The sequence below is a fragment of the Mustela nigripes genome, chromosome X (genome assembly GCF_022355385.1).
Source record: "Mustela nigripes isolate SB6536 chromosome X, MUSNIG.SB6536, whole genome shotgun sequence".
NCBI lineage: Eukaryota > Metazoa > Chordata > Mammalia > Carnivora > Mustelidae > Mustela > Mustela nigripes.
The window spans coordinates 123377026-123386734 of record NC_081575.1 but is presented as its reverse complement, the minus strand read 5'-3'; the positions used below and the strand labels follow the sequence as shown (position 1 = coordinate 123386734).

General features: G+C 55.0%; 1 protein-coding gene across 6 annotated transcripts in view; it reads right to left on the bottom strand.

Annotated features, from left to right (window-relative positions):
* The window catches only part of P2RY8 (P2Y receptor family member 8), a 44308-nt gene that overhangs the window by 25064 nt on the left and 9535 nt on the right, over positions 1 to 9709 (bottom strand). The window lies entirely within an intron of this gene.

The window sequence follows — 9709 nt, the reverse complement described above, 5'->3', positions numbered from 1 at the left end:
CTCAGCCCTGCCTGGATCTCAGCCTCCCAGACTCAGCCCTGCCTGGATCTCAGCCTCCCAGACTCAGCCCTGCCTGGATCTCAGCTTCCTAGACTCAGCCCTGCCTGGATCTCAGCTTCCCAGACTCAGCCCTGCCTGGATCTCAGCTTCCCAGACTCAGCCCTGTCTGGATCTCACACTCCCAGCCTCAGGCCTGCCTGGATTTCAGACCCCCAGACTCAGCCCTGCCTGGATCTCAGAGCCCCAGCCTCAGCCCTGCCTGGATCTCAGAGCCCCAGCCTCAGCCCTGCCTGGATCTCAGACCCGCAGACTCAGCCCTGCCTGGATCTCAGACCCCCAGCCTCAGCCCTGCCTGGATCTCAGACCCACAGACTCAGCCCTGCCTGGATCTCAGCCTCTCAGCCTCAGCCCTGCCTGGATCTCACACTCCCAGCCTTGAGCTCTGGGATCCATAAATGCCTGTAGCTAACGCTGCCCCGCGTGGGGTGTGCGTGGCGCCATCCCTGAGCACACGGTTACATTCGCTTCCCAGAAGGCAGGTTGGGGACAACAGAAGAACCGACTCGGGTTTTAAATAGAAGCACGCCGGGTGCAGGCCACTCTAGGTACCTCAGAAGCACATGACGGACGCACGGACGGAAGGACTCGCGCTGGCAATCTGGCCGTCCACCCTGCAGAACCCTGAAAACCATTGCCGGGGCGTCGGGCCTTGCGTTCTGGCTCCGTGGCTCGGCTGCACGTTGACTTGTGATGCTGGAGGGTAGGCAGAGCCACGGGAAAGGATTCTGCAGCTTTGGTTAGGGGAGTCCCCCAGGAGGGCCCCCACTGGGCTGCAGCCCCCTAGAGGATACATCCTGATGGCTGGTGCTGCTCCCTCCGGAGGCTTTTTCCTCCCCTCTTCCAGCCCTTCCCACGGCCCCAGAACCCTCCTCCTGCGGCCTTCGTCCGCTGCCATTCTGCAGAGGAACAGGTTAGGAAGACGGCCCTTCAGCTCCGGACGTCCCGCGAGCGGCGGCCTGAGGCCTCGTGCATGAAGCCACAGGACGCATTTCATGCCACGCGGACTGAACCCCTGATCACGGCTTCCCCGGAAGCTTTGCCCTATTAGCGTTTTAAGCACAAAGCCCCTGGAGACCCCCCGCCCCAGGGATGGACGGCGATTATTTACCATTTCCTAGTTTCTGAGTCTGGCGTTCCCGTCGCAAAATGCACGGGGAAATCTGGCTGGGAGAGACGTGCATGCGGGGTGAGTTCCCCACGGGGACGCCATGGCCCGACCCAGCTCCTGGAGCCCCGTGTCCATTAGCTTGGGCTCTTTCTCCCCCTCTGCAAAGCCTGCTGCGCACCCTCGAGTCTCCTGCCCGACGTCCTCTATCCTGCTGCTGTCTTGCACGCCGAGGGACCCTTCCTGCGTGGGACCCACCCCAACAGGACAGCCCTGGGTCACCCGCCCACCTCCATTGCGCTCTGCCGACGACCAGCCTTCACGCCGTCGGCAAACCCCAACCTCCTGTTTGCAGAGCCAACAGGACGTACGCCCAGGGTCTGAGGATTCGGACGTGGACCTCTTTGGGGGTGGGACGGGGGGTCTGCCTTCCCCGGGGCGGGGGGCTTGCAGAATTCATTTCTGGACCCCCGCCGCTGGGTCGGATACGCGTCCGTGATGGCGGGTGGTGAGTGTGCACGGGAGGGTGGGGTGTGCCGCAGAGAGAGAGGGTGCAGGGCTGAGCTCAGGCATGTCTCCCAAAGCTGGACACCTCCTGGGTCTGGTGAGGCTTTTGAGAGGCCACCGTGAGGACGATGAGGGGAAAATAGGCAGGTAGGACCCAGGGGAGCAGCAGGAAGTAAGCAGAGCTGTGGTAGGGGGCGAGCGTCTTGGGGTCATAGGGAGAAGCAGGAAGGACACGGAGCTTAGGAGCGTTTGAGGCGAGCCGGGGAGAACCAGCCACCGCTTCCCCCCGGCCTGGACTTGGGACCAGGGAATGTAGATTCCCTCGACTTTGTAGGACCAGAGATGGGGCTCACGGTCCTGTGCCAAGAGCCCAGGGATGGCCCAGCCCTGCATGGGCTCCTCCCCAGTCATCACTTGGCTTGTGTTCCTGTCTCGGCGACGGGTCCTAACGCTGCTGTGGTCGCGGGGGAGCCCACACGCCTTCGAGGTCCTGCCCTCGCTCCTTTTGGGAATCGCCGCATCTCAGCACAGCTCTGTGCAATCGCTCGGCACGTGATGAGCAGAACGAGGTTCCCGCACACGGAGGCTTGACAATGCAGGACGGCCGCACCCGTGCGGACGTGAACGGAGCTCGAGGACACGGAGCTCGGTGACATCAGTCAGATGCCGGAGGAAAAATCCTATGTCACTCCACATACACCGGGACCCCAGAGCCATCAGACGCACAGGTGGTGGGTGCCCGGGGCTCGGCGGGGAGGACCCGGGGTGAGTGTCTCATGGGGACAGACTTCCAGCTTTGCAAGATGAAAACATCCCTGAGGGACGCCCGGGTGGCTCCGTCGCTGAAGCATCAGCTTTGGGATCAGGTCCTGAGATTGAGTCCCGCGTCGGGCTCCCTGCTCGGAGGAGAGTCTGCTTCTCCCTCTCCAGCTCCCCCTGCTAGAGCTCTCTCTCTCTCTCTCTCTCCCAAACAAACAAATAATCTTTAAACATTTAAAAAAAAATAAAGGATTTAGGGAGCAGCATCGAGCTTATCGACAGCAGGATGTCATGGTGCGTGTAGAGGTCGGCTGAGAAGGCAGGTACCCTACGAAGCCTTCTTACCCCACACACACAAATGAAAGAAAAAAAAATATAAAATAAGTTCAGATAAAAGCACCATAAAATAGCAAAGCTATTTCCCCCGGGGGTGAGGGGACGGGGTCACTGCGGAGTCATCTTGAGGTTGCCGTGGGCGGTCAGATAGCAGGACTCTGCCAGCACGGGTGTGGGTCTTCTGTGTTCAGCGATGTCCTCCGGGGGGACGGGGATCCTGGGTTCGCCAGTGGCCAGTCCTTGCATGCAGGAAGGAAAAAACCCTAAATGGTATGCATGCTTTTTTTTTCTTTTTTAGGTTTAGGAGCACCTTGGAGTTCCCAGATCAAAGCAGGTGCCGGGGGGCCGCTGAGGCTACGGTGACGTGAGCTGGTGTCGCCCAGCGCTGGCTTCCAAGAGCAGCGTCACCACCGACCTCCACACCCCGGAGTCTGGTCCTCCGAGGGGCCAGCGTGGGTTCCTGGCTGTGACCACCGACAGGCCTGGTTAGTGGGGACTCCGGGGGCTTCCCGGGAGAGTCCCCCGCAGCAGCTCGCGGAGCTGGACACCCCCGTGAGCGGGATGTTGGAGACCCACAGGCACACACACACTTGCACCAGGAGGGAAGTGATCCCTGTGCACAGCCGGCGCGCGGTGCCAGACTTCCTGCCCCCTCCGCCCTGAGGCCAAAGTCTCGGTTCTGTCCTGTGGGAGGTGGGGATTTTCAACCCTGACCTTTTCACCGGCCCCGGGGCTGGGCAGGGCTCCGGCATGGCTGAGGGTGTGTGTCCTGGAGCCGGCTGAGTTCCGGGGGGCCTCCTCTGCTCGCACGCCCGGTGGGGGGGTGGCGGTTTGCACGGTGATTCCCGGGACCCGACGGCAGGAGGCGGAGATGTGGGAGCCCCGAGGACATCAGCAGCGTCCGTGGGAGGGACGCTCAGACCTTTGTCCATGTTTCTGTTTGGCTTTCCCGTCCGTGTTTGGATGTCCAGCCCTGTCTAGGGTTGTGGTGGCCGCGACGGTGTCCCCAAGGGCAGACTGCAAAGGGAGTGGGTTTATGCGTCCCTGTTCTCTGCTGCTCTGAGCTCGGCTGCCCTTCCTCCCCCACAGCAAACTCGGCATTGGGGTTTCTGACAACTGGCCGGGGACTGGCCCCACCTGGGGCTGCTTCCTCTTTGCGCTCACCTTCACGGGCACAACATTTCCCCCGCAGCGTGCCCTGCGGAGGGCTCTGTGCCTGCTGTTCTGCCTGCCTCTTGTCCCCAACCGGCCCTTTTCCCCTCCCCGCCTCTGGCCGTACAGGAACGAGACCACGCTGACCGCCTCCACCGAGCCAGCCAACCCTGCTTTGTGGCCTGCCACGGTACGGGGGGAGGCAGACAGGAAACGTGACCCCAAAAGGATACGTCCGCATCCTGATCCCCGGAGCCTGGGCGTGGGGCTTTCTTGGGGGGAGCTGGGTCTTTGCAGATGTGATTAAATGAAGGATCTGACCTCATCCGGGATGAGGCTGTCTTTCTACATCCAGGGACGGGGTCCTTGTAAGATTTGGAGGACCAGAGACACAGACAGAGGAGAAGCCACATGAGGACGGAGGTAGAGATGAGAGGGACGCGGCCACCAGCCCGGCGACACCTGGAGCCCCAGAAGCTGGAACAGGCAGGAAGGACCCTCCCCTGGAGCCTCAGGAGGGAGCAGGGCCCTGCCCCGCCTGGATCTCAGCATCCCTGCCCCGCCTGGATCTCAGACTCTGGCTTAGACTTGGGAGAATTTCTATTGTTTTCGGTCACCCGTGTGTAGTCCTCGGTTGTGGCTGCCCCAGGAAATGACCACCAGTGTCTTCGTCTGCGCAGCCTAAAGCAATATGGACGCTAGCAGCCAACGCCGCCAGTTTTAACAGATGCAAACCACTCCAGACCCACCGCGAACGTGGCTGTTTAAGAACGCGACGGCGAGGCGACCGTTCTGAAGGCGTCTCGGATGGTATCACCGACCGATGAACGGACTCTTGGAAGATTGGACAAGGTCACACGATTTTCTCTCTCTCTCTCTCTCTCCTCAAACTGCCATTTTGTTATCACCGTTTTTGCAGATTCTGAGCGTCTCAGGGACGTGCTCGAAACTCTTCGGTCTGCGATCGCGTCCAAGTCACGACCACCAGAATAGGTGTGCACGCTGTAACGCACACGTGTGTTTCACTTCCCGTCCGTCGGGCCCTCGGCGCCGAAAGGCTTGTTCGGAGTCATTGTGGTCACATCGGTGCAAGAAACATGACTCTGTCGCACGCCTAGATACACCTAACAGTGGGGGAAAAAAATGTATGGGACACGACTTCCCGAATGAGGTGGACTGTGGTCAGGATCTTCCCACACGTTGAAGAAAACAGAACATTCGTGCACCGAAAGAAACACGTATTCTCTCATTTTCGCTTTCAATAGGCATTGAATTCAACACACATCTTGCAAGCTCCCCCAGGACGAGGGCTCAGTGTCCCCCAAGCCGATAGGCTCTGATTCGGTTCCAACGAGGGCTCGCGAACTCACAGAGTAGCCGATTCGGAGGAGAGGGTGCAACAGTTTCATCCGTGGGATTCCCGCCCATGAATCTTGAAACTAGTAGGAGGTGATCCCGCCATGTTGAAAAGTCTCCATGGGTCCGACGGTCAGCTCTAGCGTCCTTGGGGCATGGAGGAGGGAAGGGTGACAAACTGGACATGTGAACATTGTCTTTGCTCCGGGGAATTCAGACGTTCCCCTGCATGGGCCCCGTGCACCTGCTTTGTGAGTGAGTCACCTCCCCGGCCGTCGACACAGGGGCAACCAGGTGGGTGACACGGGACCCTTCAGGATTATGATACCCGGGGTTGACTATTAAGAAGGTGAGCACCTCCTTTGGGGTCACTGGGGACATGCGTCGTAGTAGGATCTATCCTGGAGGAGGGCTAGCTTTCTCTTGTTCACCCAGAATTCTAGAACTTTCTTGAACTTGCATTTGAGTTGAACGTTGACTGGAAAAGAAACAACCTTATCTCCGTGGTCACACGTGGATTTTTTTTAAATTAAGTGTGTGCAGGGACCCTCCTCTGCCTCCGGGCGGTCTCTGGTGCATCGGGCATCTCAGTTTGAAGGACCTCTACTGCTCTCAGTCTTCACGCATGGAGAGGGAGAGGTCACCTGGGACTTGGGGGGAGGGGGCAGTGTGCAAAATTAGTTCTCAGTGAAAGCGCTTTTGATTTGTTGGTGGTGGTAAATGGGCGCCGAAACGTTCAACAGCTTGGTGAGGAGGCAGGATCTCTCTGCTTTTCTGAGAAGGGGATCTGGGTCACAGGAGGTGACAAGGCTGTGCTCTCAGCTTTAGTGTCTCTGTGAGAACCCAACACTCACTTGCAAGAAAGTGTCTGCCGGGAGAGGGGGAAGCATCTTACAGGGACTGTGCCCACCGCCAACCTCCTGACTCCTGTCCCCACAGATGGTGGGAGCAGTTCCACCAACAACTGCCCAAAACTAGCTTTCCTATTTACAACAAAGTTGGGTGCCTTGAAGTCATTACCGTACTAAGCAGGGCGAAAACACAAATACACTAAGCAGTTGACTAACCAAGAAAATGAACCGTTGGGCTTGGATCTCACCGATGGTTCGAGAGTTGTTTGTGTTTTTTCTCTTCCTGGTGGAGAGGGGGTACAGGCAGGAGGCAGATATGTCACAGCAATGCTGTTACGGACAAACGCACGTTACTTTCCGAGGGTGTTTCCACAAAGCAAGGTGTCACTTGCTTGGGAGCGTCGGGTTGTAAATTGTGGGTGTTTACCGGGCATTTCCAACCAGCCGGCCTTCAGCTGGTGCGTCGTATTCAACCCTAAGAACAACCCTATGGTGGGAACCTAAACTCTGGATCCCACAGGCATAAGGATAAGCTCTGCACATTTTCCTCCCCAGTACATTTTCCCCCTCTGTTCTACTGACCTCTTTACTTCATCGTTTCCTTCATTCTACCTTACTTTGGTTTCAGCTAGCTCTTTCTAGATGCTTAAGACGGACTCTTGGGCCGTGGACATGCAGTTTTTCTTCTTGTTGCATCCGTGGATTCAAGGCTATGAATTTGCCTGTTTTCACCACTTTGGTCTCCTCTTACGTACTTTGAGGCGCTGTGTCCTAATTATCGTTTGCGTGAGCGTCCTACTGTGACAAAGCATGACAAGCTTTAGACAACGGAGATCTGCTTTCTTCCCGCCCAGGTGGCCAGAGCCCCCAAATCAGTTTTCCCAGTTAAAAGTCAAAATAGTGACCAAGCTGGCTCCTTGTGGCGACGCTAGGGGAAAATCTGTTTGCTTGTCTTTTCCGGATTCTGGAAGCACCTGCATTATTCTGCTTAGCCCATGGGGATTAGGGTGTGGGCATTTGGGAGAGAGGACGTGGGCATTTCTGAGGCCGTGTCTTCCAGCAACATTATTCATTCAAAGTCTTTCCTGTTTTCATCGCCATCTTTGGCCCATGGGTTATTTGGAAGGGTCCAGCGGTGAATGAATCTCTGGTCAGCTGTTTGTTATTATTTCCAGCTCAATTATTTTGAGTTCAGAGAGTAGCATCAGGAATGCATCCAATCCTCTGAAACACGTGAGGCCCGGTTCTGTTTGGTGACTCTGCAGAGATGATCCGTATGCCTGTGGGGTCCAGAGTTGAGACAGAGAAATCTGGAGTGGCCTGAAGCCATGGCCCATCCATATATTTTTTCTCATGGCTTCTGACCCACAGGGTACCTGCTTAGATAGTTGATGGGAGAGAGACCACCATGGGGCAGTGCACGTCCATCCATCTATTCCAGACAAAGTTCCAGCTCGAGGTGGTAATGGATATAAAGAGTCCCTCCTGAAAGCCATCCACAGACCACACTTGAGTACAGAGGCCAGCAAGGGTTGCAGTGGAGACAAGCCACCCTTGACCAGGCAATGATGTTGTTCTCTCCTCTGTGGGATTGTTCTCCATTTCTGAGAAATAGCAGGTTAGGGCAGGAAGCAGAGAAGAAAACCACAATGGTTGGAGTCCTAATGCTGTGTAAGAAATTGTCCCAACTGTTGACAGTATGGGTTTCCTATGGTTGCTGTAACAGAGTACCTGAGTCTGCAAATTTGTTTTCTCACAGAATAATAGATAGATATTTATGTCTCCCAATCCTAGAGGCTGGGAGTCCTGAGATCCAGGCAGGGCTGAGGCTGGTGCCCCTCCTTGTTGCGTAGATCCCGTCTTCTTCCTGTGTCCTGATGTGGTTGTCCTTCTGTGAGTGTGTGTGTGTCTGTGTCCAAATTTCTTCCTTTTTTAAGGACCACAGTCATATTGGAGTAGGGACCCACCCTACTCCAAGGTGACTTCATTTTGCCTAACTACGTCTGCAAACATCCTATTTCCACTTCAAGTCATAATCTGAGGTCTTGGGGTGAGGTCTCCAATAGGTGAGTTTTGCAGGGATGGAATTCAGCCCATAATAATGCAATCCTGTATCTACATGGGAAACCTTGTTGCAGTCACAAATAGCCCTGGGACCTCTCTAACCAGGTCCCTTGTTGTTCTGTGAGCTCTCAACTTAACAAGTTACATACAGCTTGCCCATGCACACGCAACCTTTTGCTGTGCTGTCGGCTGCTAGTCAGGGAGGCATGTGGCCCTACAGATGCAGAACCCCATGCCCTGCCCCATGAACTGCACGGGCTTCTGGAGGCAGGAGAAGGGCTGGGTTTCCTGGGTGGTGTAGAGGCCATTGGGCTGAGGGTTGTGAAACTTAGAAGATCATGAGAAACAGATTTTTATCTTTCTGTGAAGATCAGGCCAAGGATCCCACAGTGGGGCTCTCTTCATCTTTGGGGTCTCCATGACACGCATGCTACCCACTTGCTGGATTTCAGAACGTTCACCCCATGGAAGAGAATTGAAAGTTTGAGCTACCCTGTCCTGATACATCTGATAAGTCTTTGCACACGTAGTGAAAGATGTCACTTAGGTTTCTAGTGACAAAGCTCCGAGGGTTATCAGATCAAGAAAACGCAAGAGGACAAGTTTGCCAGTGAAGTGGTTGTAATTCTTTGGTTCACCATGCAAACCGTCTGGGGTGTTATTCCTTATCCCCTCCTAAAACTTAATAACACAAAACTGGGTTTATGGATTCAAACACAGCTTCTTCGTTTCCTTTTGAATGCTCCCATATCCATATATCCCATGCTGTATTATGATGTTGTCCCACTGCAGCTCATGAAAAGCTATATGTCAATTATATCTCAATAAAACTCGGGGGGAAAGAGAGGAGAAGATATGTCCACACAAACATTAGCACAAAAACCAAAATGCAGCAAACTGACCACCCTTGTGCCCTTCTTTACAGTAAGATGAGCCACAAGGTCTGTTGCACAAAGGGAGAAAGAAGCTCAGCTCCTCGATTGGGAGCTCTCGAAAGAGTCCTCTTTGCATTGTTGCCAGGTGACAGTAAGCGTTACGTGGTCCACTTGGCAGTACCGTGGTATCCGGATCCGTGGTCACACACGAGTCAACATGTTGCTGTGTGTATTTCTTTCGGATTAACATTTCAATCAACAGACTTCAGGTAAATCAGGTGGCCGCCGTAATGGGTTAGGTGGGCCTCGTCGGATCAGTTGAAGGCTTTAAGAGGAAACAGACTGACCTCCTCTGAGGAAGTGGGAATTCTGTGTCTCCGGATAGTGTTCACACTCAAAATGCAGCATCACCGCGTCCCTGGGCCTCAGCCTGCTAGTCAACCCTGCAGATTTCAGACTTGCTGACCTCCAGTTATAAGACTCATTTCCTTAAAATAAATCTCTTTCTCACTTTCTCTGTTTTTGTCTCTCCTATAGGCAGACATAGATCTTTCCATGTATCATCTATATATCTATGTATTTATGTATGCGTTCAATCATCCATCCATCCATCCATCCATCCATCCATCCATCCATCCATCCAT